This window comes from Marmota flaviventris, chromosome 10, assembly GCF_047511675.1.
Source record: "Marmota flaviventris isolate mMarFla1 chromosome 10, mMarFla1.hap1, whole genome shotgun sequence".
NCBI classification, from domain to species: Eukaryota; Metazoa; Chordata; class Mammalia; order Rodentia; family Sciuridae; genus Marmota; species Marmota flaviventris.
Window position 1 is genome coordinate 20,381,159 of NC_092507.1, and position 22,405 is coordinate 20,403,563.

Below are 22,405 nucleotides of genomic sequence, written 5' to 3' on the forward strand. Positions count from 1 at the left end.
ATTTAGAATCATTGTAGTGGAGATCAATTGTCGCTTTTCTTTGTCACTGAGAGACCCCCCCCCCCCACACACACACACACACTTCTTTTCCTGCTGGTAAAATTGGGAACCAGATCAGAACTGGCCTTACACAAGTTCTCAAAGAGTTGACCTGCGACTGCTGTCACCAGAGCCACCGTGGATCCTGTCACCATGCCTTGCCTTCCCCCTTCCTTAGGAGGTGGGGAAGAGGGAAGACCCTGCCCTTAAGAAACTGCTTTTCAGAGGAATACATTCTCAGGCCACAGTCACACGCCCAAGTTTTAGAAAACCTGGATGCCATCCTTTATCATCATTCCAGCCTTTCCTACTAAGGATCCCTGAGCCCTGCCCATCCTGGGATCCACACCCTTCCCCACTGTTACTTCTTCAGCTTTAAACCGAGGACCAGGAAAAGTGCTCCTGTCTGGGGAGGAAGAGGGGGGCCTGAGAGGGTTGTTAAGAGGAAAAATATATGGGGTGGTGGTGGAGGGGAGTAAACACAAAGGTGGGGCAATTGATTGTAGGCAATGACACCATGACTTTGGCTTTAGAATGAAAAACTGGGATAGGTGTGTTTCTATAAAAGGGCAAGGGTGTGTGTACAGCAGTGAGTCCCATATGACTTTAGGGTGATGGCAAGTGGTGGGATGTAGATAAGAATGCTTTCTCTTAGGAAAATGGAAGAGAGATGAGGAAGACGTCAAGAAAGTCAGTGGAGATGCAAGGACTTTGGAAGGGTGGCCTTGCCCTGGCTGGGCAGCTTACCTCCACCACTGAGCACCTCCTGACTCCTCACTGGTTCACATGTTTTATTTACAAATAAACATTTATCACTTCCTGTCAGGTGCCAGCTTTAGGGAACGCAGAAATGAAAGAGACTGGTCCCTGCTCTTGGGGGAGCTTCCAGGCTATCAGGCTTGCTCTGTCATCCTTCAAATTCTGGCTCACAGGCATCTCCAGGAGGTCTTCCCTGATGGCTGCCCTCATCCCCAGCAGAGCACTCAGCAACCCTTGCCTGGTATGTCACTGGCCCAAGGGGGTGGGCGAGAAGGATGTTTTCCTCAAGGTCAGGACTGAGCCCTGCTCACTTCAATGCCTCCAGTGCCCAAGCAGGTCCTGGCAGAGTAGCAGTCTTTCTGGGCATTGGAATACACAAATCAGCCAAAGAACAAAAAATTAACAGATAAGGGCTGAGTTGTAGCTCAGTGGTAGACCCTTTGCCTAGCACGTGTGAGGCACTGGGTTTGAGTCTCAGCACTGCATATAAGTGAATAAATAAAATAAAGGTCCATCAAAAACTTAAAATTAAAAAAAAAGAATAGGTAAAGAAATGAAAGTCCAGTGAAAATAAATAATTAAAGGTAAGAATGAAGAAATTGAATGAAAGAACAAAATTGATGCTGTTTTTTATAATTTATTTATAATAAATACATATTTGTATGTATGTGGAGGGTGCTTGGGTTAAACTCAGAGATGCTTTACCACCCAGCTACATTCCCCAGCTCTTAATTTTTATTTTATGGGGCTGGGGAAGTGGCTCAAGCGGTAGCGATCCTCAGCACCACATACAAAACAAAGTTGTTGTATCCGCCGATAACTAAAAAAAAATAAATATTAAAATTCTCTCTCTCTCTCTCTCTCTCTCTCTCCCCCTCTCTCACTCTCTTTAAAAAAAAACATGCATCTCAATTTTCACACTTCTTAACTTTATTAAAAAATTTATTTTATTTTTTTTAATGGAAAGCATATTTTTAAATTTTATTTATTTATTTATTTTGGTACCAGGGATTGAACCCAGGGGAGCTCAACCACTGACCTACATCCTCCACCCTTTTTTGCAGGGGAGGGAGATACCAGGGATTGAACTCAGAGGCACTTGACCACCTGAGTCACATCCCCAGCTCTATTTTGTGGTTTATTTAGAGACAGAGTCTCACTGAGTTGCTTAGCGCCTCACTTTTGCTTAGGCTGTTTTTGAACTTGTGATCCTCTTGCCTCAGCCTCCAGAGCCACTGAGATTATTGGCGGGTGCCACATCACCCAGCAAGCTCTTTATTTTTTATTTCAGTTCTCACTAAGTTGTTGAAGCTGGCAGCAAACTTGTGATCTTCCTGCCTCAGCCTTCTGAGTCACTGAAATTACAGGCATGGGCCACCACACCCTGCTTTTTATTTATTTATTTATTGATTGATTGATTGCAGGGCTGGAGATTGAACCTGTGGCCTCATTAATGCTAGGCAAGTATTCTACTATTGAGTTACACCCCCTAGTTCTTTTTATTTCTTATTTTGGGTCATGGTTCACCTAAGTGGAGGCTGGCCTTGAATTTGAAATCCTCCTCCTTAGCCTCCTGAGTAACTAGGATGACAGGCATATGTCACAGCACTCAGCTTGACTATCCTTTTAAAAATATGTATTGGATCACATTTCTTCCTCGTTTAAACTCTCCCAGTGATTCACTTTTCATTCTCATTAGAATTATAAAAAATAAAATATAATACAATAATTTAAAAAATATCCAAAGACTTTGTCATGACTTGCCCCCCGTCCCTTTCCAGTCCCATAATGAACCATCTCCCGCTTTAGCTCCAACAGAATCCTTTTCCTAGAACACATTGAATGTTTGCCTCTGAGCTTTCTTGCACATTGTTCCCTTTTCCCAGGACACTCTTCCCCTTGCTCTTCACAGTCCTGATTCCTTTCCATTCTTCAGTGGTAGCGCCATCTCCTCCCAGAGTGTTTCTTGACCACCTCAGCTAAGGAGGTCTCCTTATTCTGGGTCTTTGCACCTGCTTTCTCCTCTTCTTGGCCTTCACCATCTGGAATCGTGTATCTCTGTGTGGAGCTCTGACCTCAGGAGACACCTGTAGTACTCAGCACAGAGATGGGGCGTTCTAGACTCTCACTCACTCATTCAGAATAATCAGTTAGGAACAGATGTGGGAACCAGACTGTCTGGTTTGTAGAGCAGCTCTGCCTCTTCCTAGCTCCATGACCTTGGGCAAGCTCCTACCTCGGTTTCCTCATCCATAAAATGGGGATAACAGTAGACCCCACCTCACAGAAGTCTTAGGAGAAATCAAAGAGCTGTTATATTAGTGCTTGCCACAGGGTAAACGTCATGCACGTGTTTGTTTTCATTCATTCATTCAGCCAAACCTCAAACACTTTGGGTCACTGGTGGCTGTGCCCAGTCCCTGTCCCCGGTATGGCACAGGACAAAGCACGAGCATAGAGGCCACAGGAGGGGCCTTTTGAAACCGCCCACTCTCTGACCACAGTCTTCTTTCCTTATAGCTCTATGCTCACATGTTCCTTTAAAACAATTCAAAAACTGTTGCAAAAATCAAAAATCAAAGCCTATTTCCCATCTGCTCATCCCTTTCCTTCTATTCTCACTTCTGCTTTCAACCAGCCTAGATTCTCTTGTCCATCCTTACATCCCTTCTTTGCAAAAATCCTGCCCTGCCCTGACACCTCTCCCTCCCGTGTGCTTTCTGGAAAGCTCTGTCCTGCAGGAGTCTGGCCTTCCTCCTTCCCTCAGGGAGGAGGGGAACACTACATGCTCTGCAGACAGGGTCAAAAGGAAACTAACAGGCCCAGCCATGCTTTGGTGCGGTTCCCAGTGAACTGTCTCTGAATCTCAGCCCAGATGGCCAGGACACACCCTTAATTCTGTCCTCCAACTTCCCACTCCTTTTCCATCCAGGTGGCCTCTGCATCCTCTCACCCTCAGAGGACTCCACACTTGTAATCCTTTTTCTTACACCACATACTGTCTCTCATGCTCACAGCATTATCTTCTTAGCATATCAACATGTTCTAGACTCTCCAATTTCAAAGAAAACAAACTTAAAAATTAAGGATCTATCCTTCCTTTTCAGGATGATGGTGTTCATTTGTGGCTGATGAGGGAAAGCACTTCTTTGGAGAAAAATGCCAGTTAGATGTGAGCACATGGTAAGAGGGTGGCTGCCTACAGGTGGAGAGAAGAGGCCTTAGGATGAACTCTGCCCTGCCAGCACCTTGATCCTGAACTTCGCAGTCTCCAGGACTGTAAGAAAATAAATTTCTGTTATTTAAGCAAAGAAAGAAAATGCAAGACGCCAGCTGGTAACATAAAAGGAATGTGAGAAATAGAACAATTGTTTTGTAATCTCAATTAAATCATTGATTTAGGGCTGTAGGCATAGCTCAGTGGTAGAGTGTTTGCCTAGCGTGCAGGAGGCCCTGGTTTTAAGCTCTAATTCCTATAAATAAACAAAGATCATCGATGTGAAGAACTGTCAATGATGCTGTCATAGTCTTCTTGGGCTGCCATAACGTAATACCACAGACTGGGGGGCTTAAATAACAGAAATGCGTTTTCCTACAGTTATGGAGGCCAGAAGTCCTAGATCAAGGCCCAGCAAGGTGGGTTTCTGGTATGGGCTCTCTTCCTGACTTGCAAATGGCCACCTTTTCACAATGTCCTCACATCACAGAGAGAAAGCTGGGGTGTGAGAGAGAGCTCTCTCTGGTATCTCTTCTTGTAAGTACATTCATCTATCAGGTCTTCATTTATCCTTTTTTAAAAAATATATTTTTGAGTTGTAGATGGAACAATGCCTTTATTTTAGTTGTTCATTTTTATGTGGTGCTAAGGATCCAACCCAGTGCTTCACACGTTAGGCAAGCACTTTACCACTGAGCCACAACTCCAGCCCTTCATTTATCCTTAATTGCTTATGTTAAATGCGATTTCTCCAAATATAGTCATATTGGGGATTAGGGATTCGACATATGAATGAGGGGCAAAATTCAGTTTGTAGCAGGTGTTAAGATAGCTAGGTAAGCACTGGGGTTGTGGCTCAGTGATAGAATGCTTACCTAGCACGTGAGAGGCACTGGGTTCAAACCCCAGCACCACATTAAAAAAAAAACAAAAACCGCTAGGTGGAAAGGTCGTAAAGAACAGTATGCTGGCTGGGACACAGTGGTACATATAATCCCAAAGACCAGTAGGCTGAGGCAGGAGGATCACAAATTTGAGGCCAGCCTCAGCAACTCAGCAAAAGCCTGTCCCAAAATAAAAAAATGAAAAGGACTGGTGATGTAGCTCAGTAGTAAAGCATCTCTGGGTTCAATTCTCAGTAGCACAGGAAAAAGAAAAAAAAAAAAAAGGAATAGCATGTTGGTACAGTGCCAGAGGAGCCCCACATAGATGACTTGGTATTAGCAAAATTGATTTCTCCCTTTCAATGAATGGCTCATCTGGCCCGGTGATGTGGTGCCTACCTGTAATCCCAAGGAATCAGGAGGCTGAGACAGGAGGATCTTGAGTTCGAAGCCAGACTCAGCAACTTAGTGAGGCTCTAGGCAACTTAGCAAGACCCTGTCTCAAAATAAAAAATAAAAAGGCCTGGGGATGTGGCTCTGTGGTTAAGTGTCCCTGGGTTCAATTCTTGGTACCAAAAATTAGAAATAAAACAACAATAAAAAAAAATCCAATGGCTCATCTGGTGGGTACATATAACTGGTGCTAAACTGGCGGTATGCACCACCTCCTGTGACGACTCTGAAGTATAGACAGATTGTCATTGTGAAGAATCCTTCATCTTCACAGATGTTTAAGCTACATCCAATCAAGAGGTCAGCAAACTAGGAGCCAAATCTGGTCCCACCTGTTTTTGCGTAGCCCACGGACTAAGAATGGTTTTGTTTTTTGTTTTTTGGTTCTGGAGATTGAGCCCAGGGCTGTGAGTGCTGAGCACGTGCTCTACCACTAAGCTACAGCCCCAGCCCTGGGTTTTTACATTTTTTAATGGTTCAACAAAATCAAAGGAAGGATAATATTTCATGACATAAGAAAATTATGTTAAATCCAAATTTCAATGTCCATAAACAAAGTTGCATTGGAACCCAGCCAAGCTCCATTTATGTACCGAGCATGGCTGCTTTCGTGTTACCATGACAGAAATGAGGAGCTGCGACCAAGACCGTATGGCAGGCAAAGCCAAAAATATTTACTTTCTGGTCTTTTACAGAAAAAGTTTGCCAAGCCCTGCTGTAGACTTAAGTTTCAGCTCTAAGAGATAAGGGTTTGGGGGAGAAGATAAAAACACTGAGGGAACCATCAGACCCATCTACAGTGGGGAGCACTCTATAAAACAACTGGCTTGGTCAATTTCTTTTCTTTTCTTTCTTTCTTTTTTTTTTGTTGGTGGTACTAGGGATTGAACCCAGGGTGCTCTACCACTGAGCTATAGCTCCAGCCCTTTTTATTTTTCATCTTGAGACAGGATCTTACTGAATTGCCCAGGCTGCCCTTAAACTTGTGGTTTTCCTACGTCAGCCTCCTTGCTTGGAATTGTAAGGCAATGCCTACCTGACCTGGTCACTCTAAAAGTAATTGTCATTAAAAAAAAAAAAAAAGGCAGGTATGGGCGAATGTTTTATATCATAAGAGACATCAAAGAGGCATCAGCATCAAAAGTAATGTGTAAATCTTGATTAGATTGTTTTTGAAAAATCTGGGTGCTGTGGTGCATACCCATAATCTCAGTTATTTAAGAGGCTGAGGCAGGAGGATCACAAGTTCGAGGCCAGCCTTAGAAAATTAGCGAGGCCCTAAGCAATTTAGCAACACCCTGTCTCAAAATAAAAAATAAAAGGGCTGGGATCTAGCAGAGTGTAGAGCATAGCATCCCTGGTGCCAAAATGAAAAAAGAAAAAAAAGCAAGACTTTTTGGAAAAACACTTAGCTATCATTGTGTATCTTGCTCGTTGTGTTTTTCTTTTCTTTTTCTTTTTTGGTGCTGAGGCTGGGAATGGAACCCAGGGCCTCAAGTATGTTAAACACATGCTGTACCACTGAGCTACACCCCAGCCCCTGTTGATCCATTTTTCTCTCTCCCTCCATGACTATAAGCTCTACTTCAGCAGTTGTTGTTGTTGTTGTTTTGGTTTTTTGTGGGGGTACCTGGGATTGAACTTAGGGCACTCCACCACTGAACCATATCCCCAGCCCTATTTTGTATTTTATTTAAAGACAGGCTCTCACTGAGTTGCTTAGCACCTCACTTTTGCTGAGGTTGGCTTTGAACTCATGATCCTCCTGCCTCAGCCTCCCCAGCCGTTGGGATTACAGGCCACCATGCCTGGAAAGGGCAGGGGTTTTGTCCACGTAACTTACTATAGTTTAACTGTAACTTACAAGAGTCTGACCCTCATGAGGTGTTTGATGAATGTTGAGTGAAAACAGGAAATGAAGGAAGAAAGGCATTTTGTTGGGTTGGGGGACTCCCTTCCCAGAGGAGGGCATATCTAAGTTGATTCTGAAGAACAAATAGCAGGCTCCCCCAGGTGAGATTCAGCTCAGTGGTTCCAATGCCAGGGACAGCACTCATTTTAGGGAGCTCGAGATAGCAGAACTCTGACCAGGAGTGCAGTTTCAAGCAGGCAGACTCTCATCTTAGGAGCAAGCAGAGATCAGTACAGCATGGCTGGTCTCAGGAGATGCCCGGGTGAGCCAGCAAATGGGGACTGACCCATGTATGGTCAAGAAAGGGCCTCCATGGTCATTCACACCATAATGATTTCACCACTAAGCCTTACCCCAAGTCTTCCCACCTGCTGGCCTATCTTTTTGTCCAGATCAGCAATTTGCAGGCAGGAAATATTAAGTATTTTCTCTCTTCCGTAAACCTTGAGCTTTTTTTGGTCTCTGTCACCAGGGGCCCTTTGGTTCCATGTGCCTTTTATGGCCAGGCAACTCTTTTACGCTGGTAAGAGGCAGGATCTCTGACAGACTGTGTAATCTTGAGTGTTTGCCTGTCTCTGAGCCTCTGTTTCTGGATCTATACGAAAACAGGGTGGGAGAGGATGCCTCATGAGAACTTTCCGCCTCTGGATGTCTTGCCTGGAGTGTGGTCTTCTGAACTTCCATAGCACTGAGGAGTTCAAGGGGATGCAGATGGTAGTTTAGGCCACTGTCAAAACCCCATGAAAATCTCCCTGGCTCATCACCCAGCAATGTAGAGGGACATGGTGACACTCTTTCCTCCCTCCTTGCCAGAGGCAGCATTGTTCAAATTTGGGGCCCACAAGTTACTAGCTGTGTTACCTTAGGCAAGTGACTTAACCCTGGGCTTTTCTTTCCATATTAATAAAACTAGAACAGCTGGGTACAGTGGTGCACGCCTGTAATCCCAGCCGCTTGCGAGGCTGAGGCAGGAGGATCACTAGTTCAAAGCCGGCCTCAGCAACTTAGTGAGGCCCTAAGCAACTTGGTGAGACACTATCTCTAAATAAAATACAAAATAGGGCTAGGGATATGGCTCAGTGGTTAAGCACCCCTGAGTTCAATCGCTGGTACCCCAAAACAAACAAAAACTAGACAATTCCTAAAAGAGAAGTAAAGGAAATGAGGACTTTGAAAATATTTGTGTATAAAAAATTGTACAAAAGGGCTGGGGTTGGGGCTCAGTGGTAGAGAGCTTGCCTAGCATGTGTGAGGCCCTGGGTTAGATTCTCAGCACCACACGTAAGCAAATGAATACATAAAGGTCTATCAATAACTAACAAAAATATTTTTTAAAAAAAAAGTATACAAAAGACTGTCAGGAGCCAGGGCTTAAGGTCTGATCAGAGTTTTGGAATCTCTCCAACATGCCCCAGTTGTAATCACTCTGTTGTCATAAGCTGAAGAATGCAAGAAGAAATAGATTTATGTCTATATCTAAAGCAGGCTAAGTACATAGTAAGTGCTCAATAAAATATCTGTTGAATGAAAGATTCCTTTTATCACTATTATCTCACTTGAGTCTTGAAGAGATACTGACACGGGGAAAGATAAAGGTTATTACCTCTATTTCAAAGGCAAAGCCATTGTGGCTCAGAGAGGGAAAGCAACTTGTTCAAGATAACACAGTAGAGCAAGGCCTGAAACTCAGCTTCTCCCAGTTGCAGAACTCCTCATTAGGACTCCCACCTTTGCCGACCCCTTATAGACAGGGACTTCCTAGGCTGGACCTACACTCTCCTCATATAAGGAAGTGGCCCAGTTGGTGGCACTTTGCCAAACATAAACCTTGGAGATAAGCTCCCCTAGCATGTTCTAGGGGCCCAACTCTGTTCCTAGATGATATAAAGCCCCTTTTGGGTCACTGCGATCCTTGACCAGAGGCAGCTTGACCTTGGTCTGGCTGTCCTTCTCTCTATCAGTAGACCCACTAAGACACAGGGACACAGGACAGTTGACTCAGAGCTACATCACGGGGAACCTGGGCCGGTGCTGGGGCTGAGCCTGTGGGACTGCCTCTGGGGAGTTGACCCAGCCTGGGGGGCCCATGGCAAGAGGGTCTGGCGGGTCAGGAGTGTGCCATGACCCAGAGCCTGGTGCTGTCTACTTTTGGTGATGACTATTGTATTTCTGGTCAGTGGAGCTCTTAGCCCCGGATGAGGGAGGTTTCCTGCGGGGTGGGCTCTGCTTGGCTGAGAGTGCTCTGGGGAAATCTGGGGCCACGTCACAGCCTCATCCCACCAGGAGTGCATGTGTTCCCCCACTAGGCCACCCAAGAGCCCTTGGAGGCCTAGGAACACATGAAAACCAGCAGGAACTGGATCGGGTACACGTAGGACAGGACTTGGAGTGCATCCTTTCCTCAGGGCAGGACAGGACGTTACAGAAATGTTTGAATATCAGAATGGAGGCAGGATACTGGGAAACGGCTGGAGAATGTTCACAGGGAATGGGTGCGTGGAGCGCTACAATGGGAGTGAGGCCTGAAGTATTAAAGTGGGGTGCAAAGTGTAATGGCGTATTTCAGGGGGACTGGAGAGTTAAAGTTGGAGGAAGCGGGGCGCCATGGTGCACATCAGTAATCCCAGTGACCTGGGAGGCTGAGGCAGGAGGATCTCAAGTTCAAAGCAATTGAGAGAGACCCTGTCTCAAAATAAAAAATAAAAAGAGCTATAGCTCAGTGTTAAGTGCCTCTGGGTTCTATCCCCAGTACTGCAAAATAATAAAGTTGGAGAAAGTATTTCAAGTTCGAAGCTAGAGTTTTAACAATGGGTATTCTGGCAGGGGCTGGAATACTTCAGAGATGATTAAAGAGTACTGTACCGTGGGGGGCTAAAGAATTCCACTGAAGGCTGTTTTGTTTCAGAAGGTTCTAGAATATTCTGGGGAGTGAGTATTTTAGAAGGAGGCTGGAATATCATAGCGAAATCTGGAGTCTTCCAGGGGTGTCTGGATTACTTCAGAGGGAACAAGAATACTTTGGAGGCACCTGGAGTATGTCACAGGGTGGTCTGGGATGTTTGAGGGGTAAGTGGGAATGCCGGAGGCCTGGCGTATGACCTCAGAGGCTGGGGAGCCCCCTTTAGCCCCGAGCCTGCAGGTCAAGGTCTCTGGAGGTCCCTGGGAGTCCAGATCTGGGCTCTCTCTTGTCCCACAGGATAGGTCAGGCCTGAACCCGTCAGTTCAGTCACAGCAGTCCTTCAGCATGGGCTACAAGGTAATGCCAGTGGCCATGGCCTTGGGGACCAATGTCTGCTGTTGCCTTCAAGTCAGGAAGTCCCCCTGAAATACCAGGAAGCAGCAAGTCCCAGAGCAGAGCATCCTCCCTGAGCTCCGGGGCTTCCTGGAGGATCAATTTGGCCATTATCTACCTCTGGGCAGATTTCCTTTCCCTTCCCCAGAGGCCTCTCCCAAGAGTGGGACACACAGTGAAGCAGGGTGCATCCCTGGGTCGGCCTGGAGCTGAGTGCAGTCCTCCTGTTTGGTGAGGGCTCACTTACTTCCTGTGGGGGGGAACTCTGTTGGACTTAAAGAGCCTACCTTACCCCACCACAGTGACCACAGTGACCTCCTGCAGCCTGTGAAGACAGGCCCTGGGGGCCAAGAGTGCAATAGAGGGTATCAGTGGGTGGCAGGCGGAGGAGGTGTGAGTTAGCTGTCAGTGGTAGCAGGCCCCTTGGGGACAATCCTGTCCTTTATGCCACATGCAGCTTCAACTATATATTGGGCTCCCTTTCCAACATGCTCCAGCTAAACTGGGTGCAGTGGCGTACACCCATGATCCCAGTGGCTCGGGAGGCTGAGTTAGGAGGATCACAAGTTCGAGGCCAGCCTCAGCAACTTAGCAAGACCCTGTCTCAAAACAAAAAGGGCTGGGGATGGGGCTCAGTGGCAATGTGCCCTTTTTTTCAATCCCTAGTACCAAAACAAACGAACGTTCCAGCTGGACTGGGTCAACTTCTCTAGCTGCTGTCCACACCGTGACATGCCCCCCTCCCTCAGGGTGAGGGGCCCCAGCAGCTTACTCTCCACCAGGATGAGCCCCTTCCTTCCAGATCACCCACCCCTGTGTCCACACACCCAGACAAACACCCTGCAATGAGGCGGCTCAATACTGTGGTTTCTCAGTTCACATCTGACCTGGGATCAGCCTCCCTGCTCTCAGAGGGGCTGTGAATCCATCAGCAGGAAGACCCTCTCCCCACACCCCAGCAGAGACCCTGCGTGAAAGTGGGAAGCAGGGACTCTCTGCAGCCCCTCTAGGCTTTATCAGCATGGGAGGAGGGAAGACAGTATTGCCAGTGAGACAGCCGGGTCAACTTGACTTGGCACCTATCCAGGCCGGGAGTCTAGCAGGGGAGTGAAAGAAGGAAGGGAGGAGGGACATCCTTGTGGAGCACATCCTGTTCTAGGCATTGAACATGAGCATTCTCTCCCTATGAGACAGAATCAGAAAATAAGACCAGAGAGCTCTGGAGACTTGCTCAAGGTCACACAGCTAGCGAAAGTGAAAAGCGGGCTTGGTCCAGGCTCTGATGGAACTAACATTGCCTCTTCTCCATAGCCCTTAAATGGCCTTCTGGACAAATCCTCACTCCTCCTCCCACTGTCAAGACGACATTGCATGAGCTGCTTAAATGAGTTTAAGCCCCTGTCTTCTCACCTGTAAAATGGGCATAGTAATAAAGCCTTATGATCAGTGATGAACTGAGCTGATGCATGGAGAGCGCCTGGTAGATAAGGCGCAGGAACCTTTGATAATACCAACATCTGGAACGATCATGAAGGGACATAGTCCTGCCTCCAATTTAAAGAGATAAAGCTCTGCCTTAAGGGATCCCCCAGTCTGAAGGAGAGATCAAGCTGAGAGGCCAAAATCCTCCCACTTATCATTCACCAGGGCCAGGAGAAAGGGGATCACTATGGAGGGGACCCGAAACTGGAGGATAGGACAGGTCATTTTTGAAAGACTCTCCTGTGGAGTCCAATGCATTGTTCATTTTACAGATGGAGAAACTGAGGTCCAGGGAGACAGAGTGACCCTCGCTAGAAGGTAATGACTCAGCGCCTGGGCAGGTCAAGGCCCTGCACTGGCCATGCAGTCCCCACTGGCTCAGAGTGGAAAGATGCTATTTTGGGCTGCTTTTGTGCCTCCACTCCAGGATGCACTTTGCACAGAAGTCCTCAGCCTGAGGTGCAGAACTGTGTCCCAGAGGACCCTGTGACAGACTTCTCCAGACGCCTAGCCCTCAGCCTCCTGGGGCACTATTACCAGAGCTAAGCAGCAAAGAGGATCTGGGGCTGTCCCGGAAGAGTTTACTCCACAGTTTCCCAGCCCAAGACGGGCCTGGTGGGGCTGACGCTGCTCCTGCACCTATGGGTTTGCCATCTGTCCTCCTCCAGCCTCCCTACATCTTCCCTGCTGCCCATTGTGAGGATCCTCACCATTCAGAGGAAGAAACTGAGGTTCAGAGTGGGGAAGGGCTCACCCAAAGTCACGCTGAGAGAACTCAGCAGAGGCAAATTGGGAAGCAGGGCCAGCTGACTTGAGCCCAAGTCCTTAGTCCTATCCCGCCTTATTTTTAGGCATTAGTCCTCGTCCCAACTCCTGTCTTCTCCCTGGTGAGACCAAAGAGGCTGTGCCTTCCCTGGGGTCACCAGCAGAGCACCAGGCAAGAGCAAGACCTAGGGGCGCTGCCTTGCACATAGGGATGCTTCTGAAGAAGGAGGAGGTTGTCAAGGTTACAGGTGTCAACCCTCCCCTTGCGCAGGTTCATGAGCTCCTACAACTATGCCTGGCTCCCACCACCTAATGGACAGCCCCTGGGAGCTGGCAGCCCTACAGGGCCTGCTAAGGTCCTCTAGACTGGCCAAAGGCAAACCTTTCCTGCCCCGCAGCTGGCCAGCCTGGCTCTGCCCAGAACCCCACACTGGAGACCCCACCATGAGTGCTTACCTCCCCAGCCCCTGGGAACCGACAAAAGATGACATGACTAAAATGAGTGCAGCTGCTGTGAGAGGCCCAGGGAGCTAAGGGAAAACATTCTTCATTTCAGCAAGTATAATTTCAGTTAGATTGCAGAAGGGACTTACTGACAGAAAGGGAGAACTAGCCAGAGGGGAAATTCTTTACCAGAGTCAATAAATGACATAGTGGTCCCTGTAGGCAACTCCACAGGCCGAACCCTGGGAAAGGGGGAAGCCAGGGTGAGGTGGAACCGAGTTTCCCATAGCTCCTGCACAGGGAAACCATTGTCTAATGGAGGAGACTTGTCACACCCTCAGGTCAGCAGCCAAATGTAAAGGTCACTTGGAAAGGAGAGGGGAGAGTCAAGAGAGAAAGGGCGGGAGCCCTGAGCGAGGAAGCCAGGCGGTCACGGTCACGTGGGGGGGTACCCCTGGGCGGGCAGGGGGGGCGGTGCTGAGGAGGTGAGGCAGTGTCCCAGGAAGTCTCCTGTGTGCTGAGCGCAAGGCGTCTGAGTCCCCTGCACTAGTTCAACAAATGTTCATCGACTGTGCCAGGCTGCACGCGGGACCAAGCAGAGGGCTGTGGACAGACACACACGCCCCGCCCTCTGGGAACGCCAGTGGGAGGGGCCATCAACAGAGGCGCAGGTGGGGTGAGGCAGGCTCAGCGGAAAGCAGGGAAGGGGCTGGAAAGTGTGGGTGGAATCCGGGCTTGGGTTAGTCATCTTTGTCACGGAGACAAAATAGCTGAGAAAATCAACGTGCAGGAGGAAAGATTGATTTTGGCTCAGGGTTTTGGAGGTTTCACTTGTCTCTGTTGTTCCTGGGCTTGCGGGGAGGCAGGACATCATGGCCAGGAGCACATGTCCCTCATGGTGGCCCGGAAGGGAAGAGAGGAGGGGAAGACCGAAGGGGAAAAGGAAGAGAGACCCCCACCTCTGAACACTACTGCCTTGGGGACAAACCTTCAACATATGGGCTTCTGGGGGAACATTTCAGATCCAAGCTATAATTTGCTAAGAAATCTTTTTAGGTAAAATATCACCTGCAGAGGTGATATTTAGCCGAGACCTGAATGAGGTGAGGAACAGGCAGTGCAAAGGCCCTGGGGTGCAGGGAGTAGGCCTGTGTGGCCTCTGTGGCTGGAAGAGAATGAGAGGGGAAATGAGCTGAAAGCAACTGGGAGAGGGATGTCCACATCTGGTGGACCTTGTCACAGTAGGGATATTCAATTTTGTTATAAATGGGACAGGAACCACTGGAGGGTTTCTGGGTAGGAAAGTAATACGATATGTGCTTTTAAATAATTTAATTTTTTAATAGATGATACATTCATATGGCTCAAAAAAGAAAAATATTTTTTAAAAAAAGTCTGGAAAATGCAAGGGCTCTGTGAAGTCTTACTCCCACTTCTCTCTCTCATCTCCTTATTCCCTCCACTTTTCAATCACATCTATTCGTTTCTTGGTTGTGCCTGCAGATTTCTCTATATAAATACAGACATACATTTAACATTTATAGAGCACTTACTGTCAGACCTTGTTCTTTTAAAACACTAACTCATTTAATCTTCATAACCCAACCCTATGAGGTAGGTACTATATCTCTATTTTGCAGATGAGGAAACTGGAGCACAGAAAGGCTCAGTAACTTGGCCAAGACTGCAGAGCTTCCAAGTGGCTTATTAGTTGCCTAGGGCTTCTACAATAAATTATCACAAACTGGGTGACTTACAACAACAGAAATCGATTTGCAGTTCTAGAAGCGAGCAATGCACAATCCAGGCAATGCAAAGCTCATTCTTCTAGAGGCTCCGCGGAGACTGGTCCACGCCTCTCTCCTAGCTTCAGGTAGTGCTGGCAGTCTTGAATGTTCCTTGGCTTGTGGACACTTGACCCCAATCGCTGCTCTTGTTTTCCCATGACATTCTTCACTGTGTCTGCCTCTGGGTCCAAATTTTCTTCTTTACAAGGACATATACATGACGTTGAATTTAGGGCTTACCCTAATCAGGTGTGAGTTCATCTTGACTACACTTGCAAAGACCCTATTTCTAAATTAATGTGACATCCTCAGGTTCTAGATGGATGTGAATTTTGGTGGGACACTATCCAACCCAGTACAGTAGCATGACTCGTATTTGAACTCAACTGAGTTCAAATGTTTATTGACTGTGCCAGGCTGCATGCTGGGACCAAGGACAGGGCTGAGAAGTTAACTCACCCCCTTTACAGATGATGAACCAAGGCTCCAGGAAGGAAAGGAAGCCACTCAGGGTCACGCAGCAAATAAGCAGTTCAGCCAAGCATATCTGTACACTTAATCATTGGCTATGTTTGCTTCAGTCAAAACATGAATATCTATATTTACATGTATATTTTCACACACATATAAATTTCCCCTTCCTTTTCTCAAAAAGATGGAATATTTTGTAAGCATGCTGGGAATCCAGTCCTACCTATGACACATGCACCTGGGTCCAACTTGCTCTGAGGATAAAGCAAGTTCTGATGTGTGGAAAAGGATTAAATGTTTTTGTTTTCTGGGGGGGGGAAGTGGGATATTTTATATGCTCTTGTGTGTGTGTGTGTTACTGGGGATGGAACACAGGCCTTGCACATACTAAGGCAAGCTCTCTATCAAAGAGCTACATCCTCAGTCCTGTGCTTTGACTTTTAAAGTTAATACCCCTTACAGAACTTTCCCTATGGGGACATACAGGTCTCCCTCAATCTTTTTTCACAGCTGCATAGTATCTCATTGTATGGATTTCCTCTGCTCTGTTTAATCTAGCCCCTTACTAATGGAGAGTCTGGTTGTTTCCCAGTCTTTCTCTATTGTAAATAGTGCTGTGGAGAATAACTTTTTATATATAACATTTCCAACTCATGGGAGAATATCTGAAGGATAAATTGCAAGAAGCAGGATATCTGGATACATCTGTAATTTTTTTATACCTTTATTTTATTTATTTTTTTTTATGTGGTGCTGAGGATTGAGCCCAGTACCCCAGATGTGCTAGGCAAGTGCTTTACCACTGAGCTAAAACCCCAGCCCTACATCTGTAATTTTGATAGATTTTGCCAAATGCCCTTTTGGAAACGTTTACCAATTCATAGTCATACATGTGAGAGAACTCTGTGAGAACATGTGTGAGAGTACTGCTTTCTTACCAAAATGCTCAAACAGAAAATTTTATGACACTTTTATAATTTTTTGCTAGACTAATAAGGAATAAGACCCTGGTGAGTTGGCCTGGTTTGCCTCTCTTTCTTTTTGGTACTGAAGATTAAGCCCAGGGCCTCATGCATGCCAAGCAAGCACTCTAACCACTGAGCCACACCCCATTGGTTTGCATTTTTTTTTTTTTTTAATGATTTTTAGGTTCTATTCATATGTTTAAAGCCATTTGTATTTACATTTCTGGAAACTGTCAGCTCATAGCTTATGCCCACATTTTAGTAGGCTGCTGGTCCTTATTTTTTTTCCCCAGTACTGGGGATTGAATCCAGAGCTGAAGCAAGTTAGGCAAACGCTCTACCACTGAGTGCATCCCCAGACCTTTTTTAAATTTTGAAACAGGGTCTCCTCAAGTTGCCCAAGCTGGCCTTGAATTTTCCACCCTCCTGCCTCAGCCTCCCAAGTAACTGCAATTACACACGTGCATCACTGAGCCCAGCAGTTATTGGGCCTTTTAATCAATTTCCAGGAATTCTTTATAAATTAGACAAATGACCCTTCGACTGTGATCTGAGTTGCAAATGCTTCCCCTAGTTTTTCATTTGCCTTGCGATTTGATTCATAGTGTTTTCCCATGCAGAAGTTTTTGATTTTTACGTCGTTAACTTTATCAATCTTTTTTATGGCTTTTTGATTTTTTGAGTCGTGGTTAGACTTTTCCTACTATGAGCTTGTAAATTCTCCCGTGTTTTCCTCTAGCGCTTTTATGGTTTTATTTTGAGTTTTCCAGCACTTAAATCTTTGATCTCTTTGGAGGTGCTCTGTGTGAGCCCAGATCTATTTTTTCCACCCGGTGGCCACCTAGCTGTCCCAACACCATGTATTAAAAGAGTCCATTCTCTACTTTGAGATGCCACCTTTATCAACGACCAAATTCCCATGTGCAATCGGGTCTATTTCTGGACCTTCTATTCTAGTCTGTTAGTCTGCCTGTCTCTCCTGAACCCAAACCAAGTTATTTTAATTATTGAGACTTTGTTTGTTTGCTCGTAATGCTGGGGACCTCTCACATGCTAGGCAAGCACTCCACACAGAGCCACACCTCCGGCCCTCGACTTTAAATACTGTTATCTAGTATTAGTAGATACTAGAAATAGTAAGATTATCTAGAAATAGTAAGATTAGTGTTGTCAATTTTTTTTTTCTCAGAATTTCTGAGGTATTCTTTTCTCTGTCTCGTGGAGGGATGGGGAATCACAGGAGATTTCATGGGGCTTATTCTTCTGTAGGGAAACAGAAAATAAGCAATTATATGTCATTTGGGAGTGCTAAGGAAAAAAAAATAAAGCAGGTGAATGGACAGAGGCAACTAAAGAATGGTACCCGGATGAGAAGCGGGGGGAGGCCCTGGATGAGGGGGGAGACCAACTGAGCGAGGGAGGATGGCCGCGTGGATACCTGGGGGAAGGCAGTCTGGCAGGAACAAGGGCAAATTCGAAGGCCCGAGGCAGGAGCATGCTTGGCATGTTGAAAAACAGCCAGTGCAGCTGGAATGAGGTGATCAGAGGGGACAGTGGGAGGCGATGAGGTAGCGCATGCAGGGCCTTGTAGGTCACAGCAAGGACGTTGGCTTTTCCTCTGACACCAGGAGCCATGAGAGGGGGTTGGCAGAAGAGTGACATGTTCTGACCTTCATTTTCACAGCATGGCTGTGGCTGCTGCGTGGAGCCTGTAGGGTGAGGGCAGGGAGAGGGAGGACGATGGGATAGGGGACAGGAGAGTGAACTGCACCTTGGTTTTCTTGTCCAGCTACCCCCACTGAGCTGTGAGCTTTTCAGGGATCGGCACCAAGTTTATTCTGCTTTGTAGGCCCAGGGCAGGGCACAGCGTGGACATGGATACACATTTGTTCAAGGGAGAAGGAAAGGGGGGGCAGATGAGATAGTCCCCTGGGAAATGACTCCACGAAGCCCACAGAAAGCACGATGTGCACACGTGGTGAGAGAGCCCATTCCCAGTGGGCACCAAGTCCAGAGGGGCTGAAGCTTGGGGGTTGGGCCCCCAACCAAGTGCTTGGTCATCCTAGGAGCTGGGATCCCCTCAAGAACCAGGCTACAGCTGGATGAAGTGACACACACCTGTCATCCCAGTGGCTCAGGAGGCTGAGGCAGGAGGATCAAAAGTTCAAAGCCAGCCTCGGCAACAGCGAGGTGCTAAGCAACCCAGTGAGACCCTGTCTCTAGAGAAAATATTAAAAAGGGCTGGGGGTGTGGCTCAGTGGTCAGGTGCCCCTGAGTTCAATCCCCAGTACCGCAAAAAAATAAAAAGAACCAGTCTAGGTGGAGTTTCTGCTGGTGTTGTGACAACGAAGGGGCCCCACGGGAGGGCTCTGTACCCCAAAGTGAGGGCTCAAGGGTGAGCAGCCTTGGGAGCGAGAGGGCAGCTCTGGAATGCTGGCACACTGAGGCCCCACGAGAGGTTAACTCACCCCCTTTACAGGAAGGAAAGGAAGCCACTCAGGGTCACGCAGCAAATAAGCAGTTCAGCCAAGCATCAGGGGCCTGTCACTACAAGTCAGCTCCTTGGCCTCTGCCTAATTTGGCCTGGATCCCTCTGCAGTTTTGGGGAGTGACCAAGTGCAGAAGAAGGGATGACTTCTGGTGGTCAGCCAGCCCCTAGCTGCTGCCAAGGCACAGCTGTCGAATCCTCACCAGGGGTGGGACCCAGCTGAGGGAAACAGGAGCCATGAAACCCTTTAGGATCTGATGATGGTTCAGGCAGAAGGGGCCTGGGAGCAGGGCAGGTAGACAAGAGGCACTAAGCTAAGGGAGCAGAGAGGTCACACTTTTGTTGTTGCATTGCTGGGTTCTAACCCAGGGCCTTATGCATGCTAGGCAAGCTCTCTACCACTGAACTACATCCCAGCTCTTTTAATTTTATTTTGAGGTAAGTTCTCACTAAATTGCCCAGATTGGTCTTGAATTTGAAATCCTCCTACCTGAGTCTTCCAGGTAAAGAGAAGTCCTTAAGTGTGCTGCCATACCTGACCTGAGGTCATGCTTTCAAGTTAGGCCTGGCTTCACCACTGTCTCACCATGTGTAACTTTAGGCAAGTAGCACCCATCTAGGAACCTCAGTTTTTGCATCTGTAAAACGGGAATGATGTCTTCTGCCTTAAAGGGTAGGCATGGGCATTGGATGAGGCCAGAGAAGTCCAGTGATATTTGAAAGAGCTTCTTCCTGGCCTTCCCACTCCTACGCTGGGGACCTGGTATCTCTTTCTCCAACAGATACTGATCTGTTGCCCATGGAAGAAAAGAAAATTGGCTGTAATGGTATCTCAAGCCCCAGGCATACAAATGGATCCAGATTGTGAAGAATCTAGCCACTGTTGTCATCTATGAACCCTATTAGGCCCAGGTAGTCCTATATATATCCTCAGGACTAGTAAATAGACCCTGGTTCTATACCACATACCCCAGACAAGAGGTATTCCCTCTGTGCCTTAGCTCCAAGGAAATCTTTTTGGGCTTTGGATGGGGTGAGGAGGAACTGGAGGCCTTCTAACAAGCAAATGGAGTGGGCTGCTTCAAAAATAGTGAGCTCCTCCAGGCATGGTTGTGTGGGCCTGTAATTCCAGCTACTTGGGAGGCTGAGACAGAAGGATCACAAATTTAAAGGTAGCCTGGGCCACTTTGTGAAACTCTCTCAAAATAAAAATAAAAAGGACTGGGGATGTAGCTCAGAGGTAAAACACCTCTGGATTTAATCCCAATTAAAAAAAAAAAAAGCTTTCTTGCCTCTGGAGGTATGTAAACTGAAACTAGACAAACACAATAGAGACTCATTCATTCAATAAGCATCTATTGAGAATTTACTTGGCCTGTGCACATTTTTACAGACCCTGTGCACATCATTGAAATTGGGGGATACAGTCACAAATAAGTTACCTTCCTGTAAGTTAAATTCTAATAGGGGAGAAAGGCATGAAATAGTGTCAAAATAATGTATTCTGGGGCTGGGGACATAGCTCCGTTCGTAGAGTGCTTGCCTTGTATGCACAAGGCCGTGGGTTCAATCCCCACCACCACACACACACACACACACACATACACACACACACACACACACAAAAGTGTATGCTGGATAAGTGGTAGAGGCTGGACATGGAGCCCCTCCCTCCCATCCCCAAGGGAAGTGATTTTTTTTTTTTTTTGGTACCAGGAATTGAACCCAGGGACCGATAACCACTGAGCCATATCTCCAGTCCTTTTTATTTTTATTTATTTATTTTAATTTTTTTAGTTGTCAATGAACCTTTTTTTAAAATTATATGTGGTGCTAGGAATTGAACCCCATGCCTCACACATGCCAGGCAAGCACTCTGTCACTACTCCAGACCCTTTTTTATTTTATTTTATTTATTTATTTTTTAATATTTATTTTTTTTAGTTTTCGGCGGACACAACATCTTTGTATGTGGTGCTGAGGAACCCGGGCCGCAAGCATGGCAGGCGAGCGCGCTACCGCTTGAGCCACATCCCCAGCCCACCTTTTTTATTTTTTATTTTGAGACAGGGTTTCTTGCTAAGTTGCTTAGGGCCTTGCTAAGTTGCTGAAGCTGATTTTGAACTTGTGATCTTCCTGCTTCAGCTTCCTCAGCTGCTGGGATTACAGGCTTATGCCTCATTAGTGGAAGTGATTTTTAAACTAAGTTTTGAAGGCAAGTACAAATTAAATAGGGAAGGGAAGATTGTTTAGGTTTGAGAGAACCGCAGGGGGAAAAGCCCAGAGACAAGAGAGAGTCAGGTATTTTTCAGGGAGCTGGAAGATCAGAAGGCCAGAGGGGAGGAGCAAGAAGAAGAGAGGCTGCACTGGGTGAGGACAGGAATTATTCACCAGTTCTCCAGGGAACAGGGGCCCTTAGGGGTCATCCTGTCCCCTAATGGTCAAGGAGGAAGCAGGTGAAAGGTGAAGGGATGATCCCTGCAGAGGGAAACGTGTGTGCAAATACCTAGAAGAGAGAAAAAAAAAGCTGAAAGCAGCTCAGTCTGGTCACAGCCTGACTGGGAAAGCAAGAGAGAGAGGAGGGGCTTGGCTGAGAGTGGAGAACCAGGCTGGCCTAGTTGGTCTTGCTGAGTGGCCTAAGGGCACAATAGGGAGCCACAGGAGGGCGTGATCCAACCTCAGTAGAAACAAGGAGAAAAGATGCAGTGGAACGGTCGTCGAGGTCCCTGCAGACCCTAAGATCTCCAAGAACCTTGGGGAGCCCAACCCTCTTACACATAATCTCGTTAGAGTCATCTCAGGAAGGATGAGGAAACTTATTAGTAAGAGGAACCTCAAAGAACTCAAATGACAAGACTAGGGGTTGGGGGCTGGGGTTGGGGCTCAGTGATAGAACGCTTGCCTAGCAAGTGTGAGGCACTGGGTTCTATCCTCAGCACCTCAAATAAATAAAAGGTATTGTACCTGTTTACAACTAAAAAAAAAAAAAAAAAAAAAAAAGACTAGGGGTTGTAGTGTGGGCAAGGGTGAGGGTTCATGATAGGAGAAAACACGCGGCCCCGCCACAAGGAGGCCAGCTACTCTCAGCTCACCCACAATGACTCCAGAGGTCTTAGCTCCCAGGACCTGGGAATTGGAAGGACCATTTCCCATTCTAGAATGGGAGAAGCGAGTCCCCCACAAGTGAAATTGCACTGTCACAGGCAACAGGATCAGGAAGAAAAACTATTATCTACTGAGCATTTAGTATGTGCAAGGCCAGTGCGGGGTGCTTTGTAAATGACATCCATTAATAAGGTGTTGCTTCATTCATTGTACAGATGACCAGGCTGAGGTCCAGAAGGTGTGCCTCTTGTTCAGGGTCACACACAATTAGCGCTGAGAAAAGGTCTACAGACGCTGGCTACCCTCCTCTTTTGGGACGGAGTTCTGGGTGGGAGGAGAGGC